Genomic DNA, 20,695 nt, shown 5'->3' on the forward strand with positions numbered 1-20,695 from the left:
GTGGGGTTTTATCCATCTCTTTCTTCTTGGTATGATTTGAACCATATCCTGGTAATGAGGGGAAACACGTCAAGCAGGAGGGAGGAAATGCTCTAAATTATTGGCACCAGGAGTGAGGAAAATTCGGTCCTAATTCTCATTCAGTATACCTCAAGTAAGCTTGCAGAATCACTTGGGTGGAGATAGGCTAACAACATAGTATAAAAGATAAGACACAGATCCACAAAAGTGTGCACATAGAGTCAAATGCAACTCAATTTGTGCACCCACAGCCAAGAGCGTGATGAAAGCCTTGACTACTCCTCTGAGGATCAACCAATCAGTAGTATCTCCAGTTTCATCCATGAGGAATGCCAGAATTATGGCAATGCCACACATGCTCCACTGAATGGCTCTTGTCCATATGGGAGGTACCAAAATTTACATGCCTACCACTCCAATATGGACCCAATCATGGCTATAACCTCAGCCACTCCTGCACACAAAGTGCCCCTTGGTCCCCCATTCTTGATGGGGTTCCCTTGGCCCAACCACTTTTTGGTGATCAAGAACAGAGCATGGTCTTATACCAGACCTTTCCTGTGACCTTCTGGCTGAGTAACTCCCAAGAGACATGAGATTGGGGCTTGACACCCTGCAGGCTGGGGGTGACATGCAGGAAGCCAACGCGTGCCCTGCACAGCGCTCTGCCCCCCAGGCTGCAGACTGGCCCTGTTATGACTTCTATAGTTTTAAGACAGTTACCAAGAACTAGCAGCTGATTTTCAGCATCCGGTAGGTAACCAAAACCCCTAAGATTTCAGATACCTCCTCAGTATTTCCTCCTCAGTATTCTCCTGTGTCAAAGGTAACAAGAGACAGACAATTAATTCTAATGCAGTATAGTAGCTTTATCTCCTTGCACCTCTCTCATCATAACTATATGGGAGTGGTACCATTCAGTAATATCATAGGTATATTTGGAGGCTAATTAAATTATGATCTGCAAACTACTAGCTCCCTGGGACGGCAGGTGCTATATAAGTGAAAGAGATTATTTTTAAAATGTCATGTTAAGGGAATTTTTTTTTTCAGAATATTATCTCGCAGAAATCCTCAACGTGTTTTAAAGTTGAAATTTCATTAATAAGTTGTCAACACCAGCCCCTCCTCCCAAATCACTCTCTTTTCCCTCCTACTTCTTCCCCAAAACACCAGCCATCTCGAAGCATCTAGAATGGCAAAGAAAAACCTGGCTTTTTAAAAAAGGAAATATTTAAAGTAAGCAACAAGAAAGGTTTGGTTTTTTTTTTAGGGCTTAAAATTCTTCTCTGTCTCACACATACAAGGTTACCTTAACACAAACACACATACCAACATACTTGCAGAATGCGTTATCTACATGTTTGATAGTTAAATTTGGGAAAAAATACAATTACCTATTAAATGAAACAATATGTTGTTTTAGTAGCAAAGAAGAAATGACTGGGGACTTTCACCACTTGTTCTTCCATTTTAAACTCTCTTTAAGCCTCATTTTCTACTCCGTTAAATTAATGAGTTAGAAGAACACTGATTCCAGTTCTAACATGGCTAGATGGAAGTAAGGACCCCAACAATTTGATTTTGACCAGGAAGACAATTGCTTCACAGTAGATATAGGTTATGAATCAAATTTGCATGACTCCTCTCATATTTCAGGAAATAATAGCACTGTGTCCATTCCAAAAAAGTCATGGCAATCCCAAATACTTCCTAATGAAGACTGCTACTCTCCATCTGTATCACATCAGGCACTATATTCTCCCTGGTCTCCTCTTTTGGATCACAGTTTCCAATGGTTATGAAATGCATTCTAGCTAGCCATTCTTTTAAATTAGCATCCCCCATAAGATGCAATATCCTCCTGAATTCCCCCAAGAACGATTGCAGCTGTAATCTGCACTTAATATTGAATTTGCACCAGAGAAATTCATTAGCTATGAATGGTATAAGACTTCCTTTATGCATGCTTTCATTTCTTTCATCCAAAACCACCATAGTCCTTGGCCGTAGCAAACAAATTTGGCCTCTTCCCAATAAAATCAATTGTTAATGCACATGCTGAAAAAAGTCCTATGTATTCAAAAAGGATTAGTTATAGCTCGGACCTAGAGAGAGAGATTGTATCCTGCTGAATATCTTTTTAGGTTTTGGCAACAGCTTGGAGATTGAAAAAACCTGTTTGTTATATGCATATTGCAATACTCATTCCACTTCTATTCTTAGCAAAACCTAAGAATATGACACAGAACGGACCTAACAGTTTTAGACAGGATTATAGGTTACAATTCTAAAATCAGAGCTAGATTTGGACAGATTTAAAACATTTAAATATTCCTTCCTCCACCAGTAGTATGAATATTGAAGTAGTGGTAGCAGACCTGTTGTGGTTTTATATATATATACAACATAGCAAATAACACTCTTTCTATATATACACATGCATACATACATACACACAAATACAAACACACACAAATATTCTCTGTGGTTTTTGCAATTTTGTGTTAACACTCAATGTTATGACATGGTCATCCAAAACAGGTAGCAAAACTAGTATCATGTCCTTTAAGTGTCTGGTAAAATTGTAATCAGTTACACCCTCTTTGAGATCCCAAAAAATAGGAGAGAGCTTAAAAATTTAGTCTTGCAAAGCTTAAACTGAGAAACAGATAAGGGCAGATGGACTTGAGCACTGCAGCATTCATGATGTAAATCATTTGTCACTGCATGTCTCAAATCTAATGAAATCTTGAAAAATTGCTTTTCCTTTTACATCTTTTTCCCATAAGGAATGTAGCCACATACTCTGTAATATAGTAGCATAACTATACACAGAAATTCTCCAGCCCTACATTTTAAAGGATACAAAAAATCCTGTAGCTCTCTACCTTTCAAGAATGACTGTGCATTAACAGAAGCACTGAAAGCAATTATCACCGTAATCTAAGACTCTTGATAGTTAAATTACATCATCTGACACAGATGAGGATAGGATGCTTTAACACATGATGTTGTGCATTTTGGAGTGAACAGACTCAGAAAATACATAGTTTCCTCTGTATATTAAAAAGGCTTGTTTAAAATTGATTCATTAATTTGGATAAGCAAATCCCCACACTCTTCCCTGAATGCAGTACTTTACTTGCTTTTTAATTACTATATTTTATTAAATCTTTTCTCAGTATCACATGCAATGAAAGTACAGAAACATGGAGATCAAAATTTTTCTAAAATGCAATCACTCATGAAAATAAAGAGAATTCAACTACATACATGTAACACAGAGTAGATTTGTCAGGGGTTTGAAGGAACTACATCCCCATAGTCCTTCCTTTTCCTCCTTAGCATGAGTTTCTCCAGACCACATAAACCAGACACAAACTAGGGCTGTACCCTAAAGTTAAGATATATTAACGCACCATATGGCTGCTGCCTTTCAGAAGTAAAGTAGTCTTAAACTGAAACCATCACGAGCAATAGAAGCTCAGTGGCTCCTTTAAATAATTTTTGCTCAAGTGCTTTTATTTGAAAAATCTGCATACAGCTATCTACATGCAAAGTAATAGGCCAAAAATCTCATGGTCCTACTTTACTGTACAAAGATTTATCAGTAGCAGTTCCACCTGTATCAGTGCAATTACACCAGTATCTGACCTACACTTGCATAAAGCAGGGTGAAAGTAGAATTACACCCCACATCCGAAACTTCTCTCCTATTCTTATACTCCTGTATTATTTCTCATGAGTGCAAGCTTGCTTTCTCCTCTTCTTCATACTTTTTGTATCACCAGATCCTAAGATGACATTACTAAGCCCAAATTGAACAAAAGTTGTATTTTGGCGATTAGCATACATCCAGGAACTTTTTATCTCAATGGAGAATCAATCTGTGACCTCTTAATGTATGTATTCCTAATCTGTAACCACTATTAATATCCTGAATTTTCATTGAAATACTATTACGATGATGTGACTTACTCACAATGCATTTGATCAGTCTTCTGGTCCACGTAAATGTCTATTGCAGTCAGTAGGTTAGATGGATATAAAGAATATAAATGGATCACTCAAAGGACCAACTTTTATATTTTTCAGCTTATAACTGAAATGTTTCAGCTGTAAAGGCAGTGGATTAAGGGCATTACTGGAATAATGCTCCCTTGCACTCCTCAGCCTCCTCCAAGCAACAGAGCATCAGACTGAAAATTCAGGTAGCAGTAATAAAAATATTATTTGAACTAGCATACCACTACTTTGTTCTGTTATAACCCTGGAGCTTACACACTTCACCTGCAAGCAAGAAAATACAGTAAAGGGATGTGTTTGGCAGCTTCCTTCTCTATTTAAAATGTCAGGTTCATATTTTCAACTATTGCCATCAATTCTAAGCCAGTAGTTTAACTATTCTAGCTTGTGAGGTGGAAGAAATGAATCAGGGTCAATCTTCCATGTTCGATTTACAGGAGGAGCATGAGAAATCCTGCTATCCTGATGGTTTTTGCACTTGCCCATGTCATGTATGCTTTTTGTGTGTTCAGATCTTCGTAGCATCAGCAGTTCAGTTCAGATTCACCAATTTATTCACCAAGTTCTTCAATTCTTTCTAGCCTATATTTTTAGGTGCTTTTCCTCAGAAAAAGTACTTTCAAACATGCTCAGATAATTTTATTAGCTTGCTGGTGTTTTTATTTTTTTGTCAGAAGTTTCATTTGCTCTACATTTTCCAGATAGATAGAAAATTTGTGTGAGAATGATTAGAACTGAATGAATTTTTATTAAAATATTGTTTGTTGTGGAATTATGAACATGGGCATTTCATTTCACTCCTGCACATTTTGGTTTCTCATTCCATTTCTTTGTATGATACAAATATTTAAACTGCTTGAGTGCCCAGCAGTTGCACACAGAGCATACACCAAGGACTGTCATGCTGGTTAGATTGTCTGATCTGTCTGCCTTGACCAGAATCCAATGATAAACCTTTGCTACTTCAGAATCAAATCCACACATGCAGGCAAGTCAGTTTTCTTGATTTGTGCTGAATCTTGAAGGTTGAAATACTTTGCAAATAAACTTCAGAACCTTCTATGGTGGCTAATGAGGACATCATTTGCTAAAAAACTGAAGAATTCAAACATTTGAGTGAGCTGGTACAGTTTTCTCTTCCAAAACACATTAATTTCTACAAGTCTGTGATGAATTTCAACTGCCACAAATCTTCTGGTTCAGTGCTGTATTTACCCAACCAACCAAACCTCATTACTGTCCCCTGTCTCAGAGTGCACCTTGCCAGGGTTCTAGTCTTCGCGTCATTATGCCTTTAGCCAAAGTGAAAACACTCAGACCCAGGTAACAGGCTTCATAGCATTTGTGATCATCTTGACACACACTTGACGGTTCAAAGATTTTTTTCCTGCTCCCTCTGGGACAGTGAGACTGAGAGACAAAGACTGAAGATAATTCCTTCAATGAAGTTATTTAGAAAACCTTTAGAAACAAGTTTTTCAGAAGGAGAATATCAAAAACATATTGTGTGCATCTTTAATTTTTCACATTTCTGGAACAAAAAGGCCCAGTTCTGCTGGGCTTTCGATGCCAGCTTGTCTCTACAGACAGCTGCTCGCATATGCCGACCTCTTACAGCTTTTCAGATTTCCTTTCAACTTTAAATCTCCATTGGTTAAACAAGATTTTCAGCACCTTGAAAATGAGGAACAGGGTCTTTTAAGCTGACAGCTGCTTCCACTGTCTTTGCAACATATACCAAGATATCTTATTTGATGTTTGGTATGGATTTAAGATAGACTAATATATTCATGCAGGAAAAAAATCCTAACACTACAATTAGTTTCATTTTTCTTACATTTGGTGTCGACATTAGTTAAGTTAAAAAAGAAGACAGTGTTATACTGTCTTTTTTGTTTGGAATTAATCTAATACTTGGTTATTCTCAGATCTTGCCACATCTCGTACCACTCTTCAGTCATTAATGCACACATGGATCATCAGTCCTTGTACAATGCCCTGGAGAAAGCTGGTAATCAACCTACTTCCACAGTGACCATAAGCCATCTCTAGCTCCCCTTTGTTTCCCTCAGTCAGTTTACAGTCTGTAACACCGTTTTACGCTGGGCCTGCTTACCTTGAATGCTTAATTTCCTTAAATACCTCTGACAAAGCCATATCAGTATCACAGAGGCATAGCTGAATTTGTCCTCTTTCTTGGTGCAGTAGCATTGTGATGGCAGAGCTGGTTCCTAAGAAGCCTGAAATGTCAGTGTGGTTTTGAAGGTCTGTGGGGAGGAAGAAAATCAGGAAAAGGCTAATTTGTGTTACAGGACACATGGATGCTAGGAAAGACCACTGAAGTTTCATGCAGGTATGTGAAGGGCTTCTTTTGGCTCCTCCTCAGCACGTCCTCTCCGAGTGCTCCTTGTTGCTTCTCCCTCTAGTAATACTTACCCCCACTCGGAGAAACTGCTGACGTCTCTCTGCTGACACCAGCCTGGCATCAGAGTCCTGTACCGTTCTCCTGTGCAGCAGCCCCCAGCCATTGCCCTGTGGCTCACTCAGGGACTGGGAATAGGAGCAGGAGCAGAACTGCAAAGGGAGGCACCTTTTACTGGAACAGTTGATCTAGACTGTCTTTTTATCATTGGCAAAGTCATCTGCTGCTCCAAATGGCCTCCTGCCCTAGACAGCCTCCTACTATGACAAATGCCAGACATGCCATCCTGTTAGAGACTTTTGGCAAAGTCTTTTCAGAAGTCTAGATAAAGAACTGGCTGACAAAATGCTTTCTGCTATTTTGATGACAGATTTAAATTCTAGGAGATTAGTAAGATTAGATTTTTTCCTTCAAGGAAGCCTGACTGATTTGCATCTATGGTATCATGCTTAGTTTAATGTTTTATAGGCTCTAGAAAGCTTTTTTCAACTAACGTTCCTGATCCTAATTTAAGGTCAGTGCTTTATGTTCCTCAGGTCACCTCTAATAACCTTTTTTAAGAGAAATCTGGTATTTGTTACACTCCAGGGCTGTAGGTAGAATCATAGAATCATAGCATCACAGAATTTGGGTTGGAAGGGACCTTTAAAGGTCATCTAGTCCAAACCCCCTGCAACGAACAAGGGACATCTTCAACTATATCGGGTTGAGCCCCATCCAACCTGACCTGGAATGTTTCCAGGGATGGGGCATCTACCACGTCTCTGGGCAACCTGGGCCAGTGTTTCACCACCCTCAGTGTGAAAAATTTCTTCCTTGTATCTAGTCTAAATCTGCCCTTTTTTAGTTTAAAACCATTATCCCTTGTCCTATCGCAACAGACCATGCTAAAAACTCTGTCCCCATCTTCTCATTAAGGACCCTTTAAGTACTGGAAGGCTGCAATAAGTTGTCCCTGGAGCATTCTCTTCCCAGGCTGAACAACCCCAACTCTCTCGGCCTTTTTTCACAGGAGAGGTGTTCCATCCCTCTGATCATTTTTGTGTCCCTCCTCTGGACCTTCTCCAACAGGTCCATGTCTTTCCTGTGCTGAGGGCTCCAGAGCTGGACGCAGGACTCCAGGTGGGGTCTTCACCAGAGCAGAGGGTCAGAATCACCTCCCTCGACCTGCTGGCCACGCTGCTTTGGATGCAGACAGGGATGCGGTCAGCCTTTTGGGCTGTGAGTGCACCTTGCCGGCTCATGTCCAGCTTTTCACCCACCAGTACCACCAAGTCCTTCTCGGCAGGGCTGCTCTCAATCCCTTCATCCCTCAGCCTGCATCGATACTGGGGGTTGCCCTGACCCAGGTGCAGGACCCTGCACTTGGCCTTGTTGAACCTCATGAGGTTCACACAAGCTGATTCCTCAAGCTTGTCCAGGTCCCTCTGGATGGCATGCTGTCCCTCAGGCATGTCAATTGCACCATTCAGCTTAGTGTCATCTTCAAACTTGCTGAGGGTGCGCTCAATCCTACTGCCAATGTCATTGATGAAGATGTTAAACAGTACTGGTCCCAATAAGGACCCCTGAGGGACACAGCTCATCACTGATCTCCATCTGGCCATTGAGTCATTGACCACTACCCTCTGGGTGCGACCACCCAACCAATTCCTCACCCACCCCATCAAATCCATATCTCTCCAATTTAGAGGGAAGGATGTTGTTGAGGACTGTGTCAAAGGCCTTACAGAAGTCCAGATAGACAACAACTGTAGCTCTTCCCTTTGTCCACCAATGTGGTCACTCCATCATAGAAGGCCACTAGGTTGGTCAGGTAAGTAATTGACTCCAGCATGAAGCTACGTCTTTATCAGCAGCTCAGTCACTTTCTTCTCGAACATCCCTCTAATTCCTGCATGAACAGTGGCTAGGCCCACTACCTAATTTCAGTTGATTCTGCTGTTCCATTTTTGAACATCTCATCTGCCATCATGCCTAGTTCTCACTTGCAAAAACAAGTGTTACAGTAGGAGTATATGCATCATCTTCTATGACAGGCACTAATGCAAAGTCATAATCAAGCTCCTTTGACATTACACTTCAGACCTGCCTTCCTCTGACTCGGGGCTTGGACTGCAGGAACTAAGGGAGAAAGAACTGCACTCTCTTCTCCTCTCTGCTGGATGCAGGCAATCATACTTTGAAGATGTGGCCACAGCCAAGACAGGGTGCTTGGATTTGGGGAGGAAGTGCAGATTACCTGGTAGAGCTGAGAAAACTCTCGCTTTCCTGGTTTTTCTGACTTGTCTAAGTGCGCAGAGGTAAAACACTTGTGACCAGACTTGATGGGAGGAAGAAGTAAAGGTCAGCCTGTGGACGATGAGAGGCAGTGAGAGTGGAAGAACCTGCCTTCCTCTGAAGCATGGTCAGAGCCAACTTCCCAGGAATAGCACGACAGTTTTGCAAAGCCCATGATGTTGTGGGGATGCAGTACATCTGTGTTACACTCTCATCATGTGACACTCTGTAATTCTGGGAGATTTTTACCTTATGTACATTAATGCTGGGAAGAAAAGCATTTTGTGGCGGCTGGCGTAGCAGACAAATGCTGGCTTTTCCTCTGGTCTCTTCTGGACTATTACATCTATTACATGGTTGGCTGTGTTTGCAGGAACCAGGCTCAATGATCCATGAATTGTCATCCACTCCTGTGGGGAATAACTGGGGATAGCAGGAACAAAATCTCTGCTATTTTAGAGAATTTGGGATTCTTGTTCCCCGTTTCCCCTGTGTGCGGCAAGGGTTGCTGTGAATTCTTTAGCTTATCCCAGCCTTTCAGAGGTGTTAAAAGGTTTGCTGGGCTTGCAGACCTGTCTGGAACTCAGAGATATTGAAAAATAGTAACAGAATGGCTAGATGAAAGAACAAAGGGCTGCAAGCCAGAATCTGTCCTTTGCCAGATGGTCATCTTAATAATACTTTGCATAAATGTAGCATTAGGAATTTGGCCTCTGAAGTGGATGCATATCATTAATACTGTTTTACAAATGGGGAAACTGAGGATTGAAAAGGTACATTAAGTGGCCACAATATCGCTAAACACATATGTGAGTAACGCCATGAATTTTTACACATAGGTTATGTAGAATAGGCATTAGAGGCTACACTGCATTCATGGAGATCATTGGAGTAAACCATGATGTTCAAAGAAAGCACAATATATCTCAGAAGCCACACTATAAACCTGTGCTAAAGGAGATTCCTGACTTCAGACCTAGAGATCTGTACAGCTGCTTTCACGTATAGAGATTGCTCCACAGCTTACGATAAAGGATGCTGTAATCCAGTCGAGAGCTACAGCCAAGCAGCATGGTGGAGTTCAGCACTGACACAGAAACCATGAGATGTGCTTCACCCAGCCTCAGCAGGTTGGTAGATTTCTGTGAACATGTTCAGCTTGCACAGTCTGTGGACAGATAGAAGTTTGTTTCTGCCCATGCTGCAAGCAGACATCAGCTTATTTTGCCCATAGTCCAAGGCAGAAAAAAGAGGCCATGACCATATAGCCTTGGGCTAGAAATTAAGCTAACAAAACAAACTCATCTTTGCTTAAATCTCATCATGTAGGTCTAAGCAAGGGACCAATATAGATGTATGATTTTCTCCCTCTCTAGTTATGTGTTGACATCTGCTCTGAAACACAAAGACTAAGCGTATCTTCAATCTGTCTCTTCTACAGTAACCTCTGAGTAGACTTTAGAGTTTCATCCTTCTCATTTGGTAACGAATAGAATTTTGAAAGCATGCAGACCTATGCCTTTAAAGCATTACTCAGTAAGACATCTTGCCGAGAACACTGCAAAATGTCTAAATCCAAACTGCTCTTCGCTTTAGCTCCTTTATGTTCAATGTCATTTGTTCCTCTGCATTCAAGTACAATTTGATACAAAGGATACTTTAACAAGGATTTAGGACACTGTTTCTGAACCAAAGGGTCACAAACGCAGAAGGACAGTGAAAAGAAATCAGGGTGACATAAAGTACTGTAAATTTTATTATATTATAAAGCAGAGAGAATGCTGTTTTCTGATTCTACACACCCACCCTAGCCATTCAAGGTCAAATAATCTGTTAACCTCTCCAAACAGACACACGAACATAAGCTTACATATCCTTCTTGTTACTATGGATATATTTTTTGTTCTTCCATTTACAGTAAGTGGAAAGAAATCATAAAATATTGATTAAGACTTTGCTAAGCTGAAAAGCATAGGACCATTGTTCCAATTTATGTTTTAAGAAGAAAAAAGCCTGAAAATATTTAATCTGCAAACAGCTGCTGAAAATGTTGAGTTAATAGGAAAGACTTTTATTTTCTTTGTAAAAAATAGGCTTAAATAACAATGCATAGAAATAATCACTTTTATACTTTGGAAAAAAAAAGTAACATAAAAATAGCAATGCTTCAAGTTCTGTAGATACAAAAGCCTCAGTAAGTACAGCTTAACTGTGATATACTGCTACATAACTCCTATTTACAGTAATGGGTATCATCTCCTAAATACTGTACTGAGTACAGTGAGAAAAAAAAAATTATGGTATGAAACAAAGTAAGCAGAAATGATCCTCACATGGTATGTACACCCAGTGGACCCCACTTCAGCTCTGAAGTGCCTTAAACATTCAGGAAAGCTGCTTACAGAAGAGACCTTCAGGGAGCCAACTGAAGATCATAATACAAATAATGTTTTGTATATATCACCTGTACTTCCAATAAGCCAACTATAAACCAGCTAAGTACCACTGAAGTCCTGGGGTATATTTTTATAATCCCAACAAATGAGAAGCAGAGACAGGAGCTTACTGCTGCAATATTAGAAATAGAGGTATTAAGAGCAAACAGGTAAACTTCCCATCATATCACCCATACATGTAAATAAATTTCTTTTACTGCTGAGTCACAGAAGAAACGGCCTGGGCAGGCAGTGGCAGAGTCGCTTTGTTTAACACAAACTGCTTAAGGATTATACACAGAAAACTATGGTATCATACAGACCTTGGCATCTGTTTTTGCAGCTGTCACACTAGCCCTGCAAGGGAGCATTTGGAGCTGCAGAAGAGGCCAAAGGGGACTATATCCCACACAATGATCATCAGGAAAACAGGGTGCCAAGCGGGTATTTGAGTTAAAATTATAAACCAACTTGCTTTAGAACTGTGCTTCTATTTTTAACAGACAGAGATGAGCCAAGAAACACTGAAATCATGCATTACAGATAACAGAAAGATACGGTATTACCCTTTCTCCCCAGTATTCTTAAATATTTGAGCTTGGAGCCTGTGTTCAGCTTTGGGTAAGTAAATGCAGCTTCACTTAGAAAAGGAATAAAAAGGAAATTGCTTACAATAATTCAAAATAAGTGTTTTTTAAAAAAGTATCATTCCCTGTCAGAGGCTGCTTAGCAATTTATAAATTATTTTGGCAGGCAGTAATGATTAAATGAGCTAGGTCTTCACTTAAATAAAACAATCCATGCCTTGGATTGTTTCACAATTGCATTACAAATGTCATAAGAGAGTACTAAACTCATGTTCCTCTCCACCCAAGACAAGGCAACACCTGGCTCAATTTCTCCAGGTATCTGTTGGATAAATTTTAAAATTCCAGGCTGCAGAAACCCAAGTGCTACTTTTCTGAGGATTCCTTCATTTAGAAATTTAATATTGTTTTTAATTTTCCATTTTTAGAAAAGAAGTGGAAATCTTTATATTTATACATAGATCACTTTTTTGGCTTCTGATTTAGAAATTCTCAATAACATTCATCAGTTATATACAGAGACAATAATATCACTGATTTGGATGAACCTTTGTTTAATGAGTTTCTCAATATTTTAAACTGTTTACACTAATTTACACCATGGATTTTGGTTGTGGTTTTCAATAAAAACAAAATATTTGTTTGTTAGAGTAAAAACAAAAAAATATAAAACTACCATATAACAGTGACTAGACATATGCAAAATTGTCATGTTATTTGGCCCAACTTGCAAAGTTCTGATCATCCTTCTCATTTATGACTGTATCCAAAGCTCACTGACACTGGTGTGTGCAAAGCTGCAGTATGAGTGGAAGATCTTATTAAACCCATACAGAAATTAGCCATCAGCCTGTGTAACTGCTTGTTGCTTACCACACCTTCTGGAACATTAGGCTCAGCAAATCTTTCTTTCCCATTAGAGAGAACTTTTTAACAGTGCAACAGGACAGCTTTCAGCATGGGCACAAACACTTGTAACCCCTTCTCACACTGATAATTCATGCTCAAAACACCTATTTGGAAAAGCTAGAGACCTGCTTTCTTACATACCACTGTGGCATTCATGTTGCATGTTGTACCAGGTTAAAATCCAGAGTTTGAACCCTATCCTGGCTTCTGTTCAAGTCGTTAAGTCCCCAGCCTAGACCCTTGCTTCCCTGGCCCTCTTTTTTTTAAGCATACTACTCTTCCAAGGTCATATTAAGGTCTTCCAAGCACATCAGCAAGGCAAGGGAGCTTGTTTTGGTCTTTATGCTCTCAGAACAGGCTTGCCTGCAGCAATGCTATTTCAAGTATGCTCATTGCCAGGTCAGTACAGCCTATTTTTGTTGTGAATTTTCCCTACCTCCCTGTCACACATATTTACCCTTGGACAACACCTAGTTCTCTACCTCACCAGTATTCATCTGCTACTTCACAAGTTGTCAAATAACTACTCAGGCGCTAAAAAACCCAACCAAGTCCCTCTAGAGTCTTAATTTAAGTGTTAGCAGGGAGCTGAAAATTAGCAGTAACGTTCCTGCCTGCAGCTATGAAAAAAATAGTGAGAACTGACACTTTAATGATTGCTAAGAAAGGCTGGGTAACGAGTTTGCTAGTTGCTCTCCATTCCACCTTCACTGCCAACGCTGGCTGGATGCGTAAGCACTGAGCCTACATTCCTGCAACTTCTCTCTTGTGGGTAGGAACCTCAGCTATGAATGCAACTTTGGACAGTAAATGCGTGTGTCAATTAAGTTGGTGAGGTCCAGCAATCTGCTCGGGAAACTCCAGAACACTCCCCACATTGCTGACTGCACTGTGCAAAGTTTTACAGAGTTTACACACCGCTGTTTTTGAGTGCACAAAGCTTGTTCTTAGAAATTTCAGCTTGGTCGTCATCTTCAGCACCTGCTGTTTGTAATTTTTACCTCCCTGATCCACCTGAAACTCCTCTACAGGTTTTTTTAAGCTGATGATCTCTGCTCAGGCACACATTTTCTGGTCCCTGTTCTCAGTCTTTGAGAACTTATTTCCTCTTTGATCCTGACTTAGCAGCTATATCCCATATAACCATAAACGGTGCTTGCTCTGCTGAATGCTTTTAAATCAGTTGTGTGTGCTTTTCACTTCCAAATCATCTTCCCACTTGCACTCGGTGTGACTGCTTCCCTGTCGGGCCAACAGCTGGTTCACAGTGCACAGACAGTGTATCTCAGTATTCACCTTGATAAGGCTGACTTTCTATGACCACCTGATAAAATTGCCCGCCAAAAACAAGACGAGAAATACTTCAAATGTCAAGTTTACTAATCTGCTGAGGGATCTAACGCTTGCACCCTTCTGGTATTTGCCTCGTCTGCTATTTGCCACCACAACACCAGTCAAGGTCCACTCGTGTTACGCTCAAGGTCCAGTTGTGTGCAACCATGCTGCTCAGATACTGTGTGACCCAAATCCTAACTCCGTGCTGTCACCACTGAGCAACATCACCCTGCTGCACATTCACCATGAAGGTTTTTCAGCTCAAGGATCAACACACCCCCAACTTCCTACTATAGCTTTCTTCCTCTCCTCCCTCTTCCACTTCATCTCAAATCCCAGGATTGAGGTCAATCCTTGATGGTCAGTTTAGCTATGCCATAACTTCTTAGGGGCACAGTGGCATCTTGCAAGCAGACAGAATGGGTCCCAATCTGCTTCTGTGTTGAAAGCCTATAATTCAGATAATAGATTTTGATAGACTGCATTACCGCTGGTCCCTCCTAAATTGCTGCTGGCCATGGCCAATGTATAGCCAGCACCCACAGCTGGGCTTTCAGGACAATCTGTGTTGGCTATGTGGCCAGGTGCACATTATGATTAACTTATCACAGGGGATGATCTGCTGGCCAGGGAGGCTCTAAAAACACTGAACATTGCCAAGATTGTCATAGTTTGGTTTGGGCAGTTGTGCAGATGCTAAAAATAAAATGACAGCAGTAGACACTGGGAAAAGCACCTAACTTCAGACACAAATCCATAGTGACAAGTATTAAAATCTCACGTCAAAAAATTTAATCTAGGACATCGCAGGTCCAGCTGAACTCTGAGCCCACGAGCGCTTTCCCTCTCCCGGCTCTGGCTATGCACCTTGGCTGCATGTCAGCCCAAGGGTGAGGATGTGCGTGGGATGGGGACAGTCACCCTGTGCCCCAGCAGGTCTGTATGACCAGGGGTTAAGGCTGTGGGGCACACCACTGAAGACATCCCTCCTGCAGTTTAGGCACTGTGTGACATAAAACAGAGTGCAGGAAGCAATGAAAGCTGGAGAACTAATATCTTCTGTATAAACAGCTTTCTCTACATGAACTTTGACATTTTTTATTTACAGTGCAAACTTTGCGATAGTAGAGAAGATACTTGGGATACTGGAGCGATACTGGAAGGATACTAGAGGGATACTAGGTTTGGTGGAACATGGGCAACTGTAGAGACAAAAGGAGCAAAACCCCTCAAAATATGAGGCATTTGAGAGGTATTGGAGTAAGTGCCTACAGCAGTTTATGAACAGATTCAGAGATGATGGTTCACAGTTCACCTATAAAACTGTAAACAGTTTTGAGAGAAAGATTAATTTCACAGAACATCTTGGAAATGTACTGTTCAGCTGTGATACTGTCCTAAATGCTAAATGTATTTGTACTGTCTAATACAAGTATATCAGGGAAAAAGAAATCTTTTTACTGGAATGAGTAATCACTACATAGTGTTTAGTAGTGCAATTCTCCCTTTAATTGTCTATTCCCTACTGCTGACAGTTTCAGTGATTCAAGAATAACTATCAAAGAATAAATAAAGTGGATGCAAGAGATTTCTTAATACATAATGACTAGGCTGCACTTTATAGATGAAATCTCAGACAATTCAATCGTTACACAACCAAGGGTCTCACCTCTGCCTAGCCTCATCATCATTTAAATCATATTCTTTTTCTGACTTAAGTTACAGCACCACACTGGCAATGTAACGGGCATCAACAGCGTCTTGAAGACAAAGGAAAACTTCCTCTCTGAAGCACTGCAAAACTGAGTCATGCATAGTAAAGCCTATCTTTAAAATAATTGAAGTCACTCATAATTTACACATGCATTTCAAAGAACAAATCATTACAGTGTCTAAAGAAAACAAAACCTGCCACCTTTGTCTTTGCACGGCTCCCAGGAAGGCAATGGGATTTTGGGTACATGCACATCTTAGCCTGATGACTTCCCTCCACACGTCGCATACCGTCTGAACATACCGAGCACACGGGGATGGCTATAGCGACAGGGGAGCAGCAGCAAGCTCACCTGTTCTCACCGTCCCTCGGGCTTGTCTCTCTTCAGTTTTTCCCTGAGGAGCATTCAGGCAGTGCCCTTGTTTTCTCTTTTGCCTCCAGACATGATAGGGACCTCTTTGCCTTTGTTGAGAGTCACCAGAACTGACCTCTCTTTTCCCTGATACACTGCACGCCTGCGAACGAGGTGGCATTTGCAGCAGCATGCTCGCACGCTCCAACTGAATCACAGAATCACAGAATCACTAGGTTGGAAAGGACCTTCAAGATCATCAAGTCCAACCATTAATCCAGCACCACCATGTCCCCTAAACCATGTCCTGAAGCGCCACATCCACACGTTTTTTGAACACTTCCAGAGATGGCAACTCCACCACCTCCCTGGGCAGCCTGTTCCAATGCCTGACCACTCTCTCAGTGAAGAAATTTTTCCTAATATCCAACCTAAACCTCCCCCGGCGCAACTTGAGGCCATTTCCTCTTGTCCTATCACTAGTTACTTGGGAGAAGAGACTGACACCCTCGTCGCCACAACCCCCTTTCAGGTAGTTGTAGAGAGCGATAAGGTCTCCTCTCAGCCTCCTCTTCTCCAGACTAAACAACCCCAGTTCCCTCAGCCGCTCCTCAGAAGACTTGTGCTCCAGACCCCCCACCAGCTTCGTTGCCCTTCTCTGGACAGACTCCAGCACCTCAACATCCTTCTTGTAGTGAGGGGCCCAAAACTGAACACAGGATTCAAGGTGCGGCCTCACCAGTGCCGAGTACAGGGGCACAACCACTTCCCTACTCCTGCTGGCCACACTATTCCTGATACAGGCCAGGATGCTGTTGGCCTTCTTGGCCACCTGGGCACACTACCGGCTCATGTTCAGCCGGCTGTCAACCAGCACCCCCAGGTCCCTTTCCGCCGGGCTGCTCTCCAGCCACTCCTCCCCAAGCCTGTAGCGTTGCATGGGGTTGTTGTGGCCAAAGTGCAGGACCCTGCACTTGGCCTTATTAAACCTCATACAGTTGGCCTCTGCCCATCGATCCAGCCTGTCCAGATCCCTCTGCAGAGCCCTCCTACCCTCCAGCAGATCAACACTCCCATCCAACTTGGTGTCATCTGCAAACTTACTGAGGGAGCACTCAATTCCATCATCCAGATCATCAATAAAGATATTGAACAAGACCGGCCCCAGAACCGAGCCTTAAGGAACACCGCTTGTGACCGGCCGCCAGCCGGATTTAACGCCATTCACCACAACTCTCTGGGCTCAGCCATCCAGCCAGTTCCTCACCCAGCGAAGAGTAAACCTGTCTAAGCCACGAGCCGCCAGTTTCTCCAGGAGAATGCTGTGGGAGATGCTGTCAAAGGCTTTACTAAAGTCCAGGTAGACAACATCCACAGCCTTTACCTCATCCACTAGGCGGGTCACCTGGTCATAGAAGGAGATCAGGTTGGTCAAGCAGGACCTGCCTTTCACGAACCCATGCTGGCTGGGCCTGATTCCTTGGTTGTCCTGCAGATGCCCTGTGAGCACTCTCAAGACCAACCACTCCATAATCTTCCCCAGTACAGAGGACAGGCTGACAGGCCTGTAGTTCCCAGGATCCTCCTCCCGGCCTTTCTTGTAGATGGGCGTCACATTGGCAAGCCTCCAGTCTTCTGGGACCTCCCCTGTTAACCAGGACTGCTGATAAATGATGGAGAGTGGCTTGGCAAGCTCCTCCACCAGCTCTCTCAGTACTCTCGGGTGGATCCCACCAGGCCCCATAGACTTGTGTGTGTCCAGGTGGTTTAGCATGTCCTTGACTGCTTCCTCCTGGATTATGAGTACATTGTGCTCTCCATCCCCATCTTCCAGCTCAGGGGGCTGAATACCCTGTGGATACCTGGACTGGCTATTAAAGACTGAGGCAAAGAAGGCATTAAGTACCTCAGCCTTGTCCTCGTCCTTGGAGACAATGTTCCCTGCCATATCCAGTAGGGGATGGAGATTCTCCTTGCCTCTCTTTTTGTTGTTAATATATTTGTAAAAACGTTTTTTATTATCCTTTACGACTGTGGCCAGACTGAGCTCTAGCTGGGCTTTTGCCTTTCTAATTTTGTCCCTGCTTGACCTAACTGGTGGCAGGACTTCTGCTTATTATGATACGCCTTGTAGCATTTCTATCTGCACCTTAATTCATATATTTAACGGATCCTACTTCCATGACACTAAACCTAATGATACCATAACTTAAAAATAAAACTTATAATTTACGATTCCATAAAAGCCGCTGATTACTCATTAGTCTTGCTACAAACATATATTTTATGACCTGAAGACACCACTCCCCTCACCTAATTTGATCTCCCGAACAAAAGAAGCTAAAAAGAATATCACCCAGCAATTAGCTGAGAGGCCTCCATTTTTTCCTCAAGGAACTGTTTTCTCCTAGTATGTAAGTACAGACACTGAACTCACATTGAACTCAGGTCTCATACGATTTTTACAAAGAGCAGCTGTTGCAGTGCCTTGTCATTAACATGTGATTGACATGAACACCGCTCGTTCAGCATGAGGTAACAGGACAGCACTGCAAACGGCGCAAGAACCCGATACACCTGTAACATCCATGAAACTGTATCTTGAAACTACACACCCCAAACAATAGCCTCATGAGCCAGTTTAGCACAGAAATGGCATCAAAGGTAGCATACCCAGACCTGTACAGGTACGACCTGAGAAGATACAGGACATACAAAGGGCATTTTAAGAGGACCCAGGTTGTTGATACGAACAGAAGATGGACAACAAAAGCCTTCTTCTAGTTTCTGAGGAACACATACTTTGTTATAAGTGCTCTAATTAAACTCTTAATTTGATTTAAATCCAAATGAAACCCTGAGCCATGCTCTCATTAAAGAGCACTTATATTCCTATAGTCCTTTAGGTAAGCAGCTAATTTTAAATGGCTGGAAGATAAATTAATTGCATTAATTTTAATAACATTTCATTTAGAAGTCTAAGAGAAAACTAAATGAGACCATTTAAATAGGTAATGGTGTAAACATTTTCTTCATTCACTGATTTATTAGAGAGATTCAATGCAATTCAAGCAGCTCCCCTATTAGTAAGGCTGCATGGCATGGACCGTGATCATGTGTAGCAACTAAACAGGAGCCTTCTTCCCTGCAACGACTCAGCTGCAGGGCACTGCCATGGGCACCGTGGGGCGAGGTCTGATCATCGCTGAGGCTGCTCTGAGTGGATTGTCACCCACACACCCAGCTGAGACCAATTAGACAAATATAACAAGCTCATTGATGCTACTTCCCTTTTTAACAATACTAACTTTAAAATGAAAACTCTTGACTGGGTTTTGTTACTGCCTTTTACAGCACACGACAGAACATAAGTAACTGCTGCCTGCTTAAATTTTTTTTTTTAAGGTTAAAAATACTGATTTTGCATACATGTTTTCTTAAATGTATCTTGAAAAAAACTGCAAACATTTTATAATTTAGTTCTGAAAGCCTTCAGAAACTCAAGATTTGTTTTGCAATTTCAATATTTTCAAAATTTATTTGATTGAAAGGTTTTCTTTTCATTTTCTGAACCTTGCTTCAGGACATGAAATGGACTCACAATGTAAACAATATCTGCTCTGATCTAAAATCAAAGGCTGAGATATGCAGTTAGGGCAGTACATATTAATGTTTTTTAAGTTACTCGTTGAAAAAAAGTAAAAAGAAATTATCAGCTTGGACCAGTTTCAAAGTTTTTTCCTTGCAAAATATAAGCTCAAAGATTTAGTTATATATCAAGTCAAGGATATAAATGTTTGCTAAAGCAAAACCTCAAAGACATGTGCCCACCTCCCAGCTGAACGCCCTACCCACCAACCTACTGATTCACAATCTGCATACCCTGAATATTTAGTTTGTCCATGATAAGGACTCGTTTGGTTGTAATTTCAATTACTATGGCATTTTCAAACAGGGCAATCTACCAGAAAAGAGGAGGCACAAGTTTCAGCCAGTCCTGCACCCTTTCCCACAGCGCTTCTCATGTTAAAACTAGTTTCTCTGGCTCCTGCATGGCAGGGTCAGTCTAAGCAGCATGTCAGATACGGTCCCAGTCGCCTCCATAAAACCTGTCCATCCTAACTTGATTTTTCCTCTCATGGGTGTTGCACGTTGACTGCTGCAATGATTCCCCTGCAGTTACTTAGAGCCTAATCTTACCTCCCCACACAGAGCAGGACTTTCTGCCCTGGTAGTCACAAACTGCAGCCCACTATTTGGCAGCAGCGTTGTTTTTGCTGGTAACAGCCGTTTCTCCCCCTTAGCACCTCTCTAGGGCAGGATGTGCCGTTCGCTTCCCCGCAGCCTCCCCGCCGCTGCCGTGGTCAGCCGCCCAGCGAAGGGGCTCGGGGCACAGGTAACAAAAACGAAGTCCGTGGTCCAGGTCACCTCACGGCCCGGAGCCGCGGCGGGAGCCGGGGGGCAGAGGCAGGAGGAGGAGCAGGGAGGTGCCGATGCTGCAGCGTACTCGCCACGGGGGAAAGAGCTGCCCCTCACCACCAGCCAGGAAAGGAGGAAACAGCCAAGAGCAATTACTTTAAGATAGTTGCCAGGTTGTGTAACAGTAGGGCA

General features: G+C 42.1%; 1 protein-coding gene across 1 annotated transcript in view; it reads right to left on the reverse strand.

Annotated features, from left to right (window-relative positions):
• Positions 1–20,695, reverse strand: part of XKR4 (XK related 4) — a gene marked incomplete at its 3' end in the record, with an annotated part of 244,072 nt that overhangs the window by 116,029 nt on the left and 107,348 nt on the right. The window lies entirely within an intron of this gene.

The sequence above is a fragment of the Phaethon aethereus genome (genome assembly GCF_964289735.1).
Source record: "Phaethon aethereus genome assembly, chromosome: 2".
Lineage (NCBI taxonomy): Eukaryota > Metazoa > Chordata > Aves > Phaethontiformes > Phaethontidae > Phaethon > Phaethon aethereus.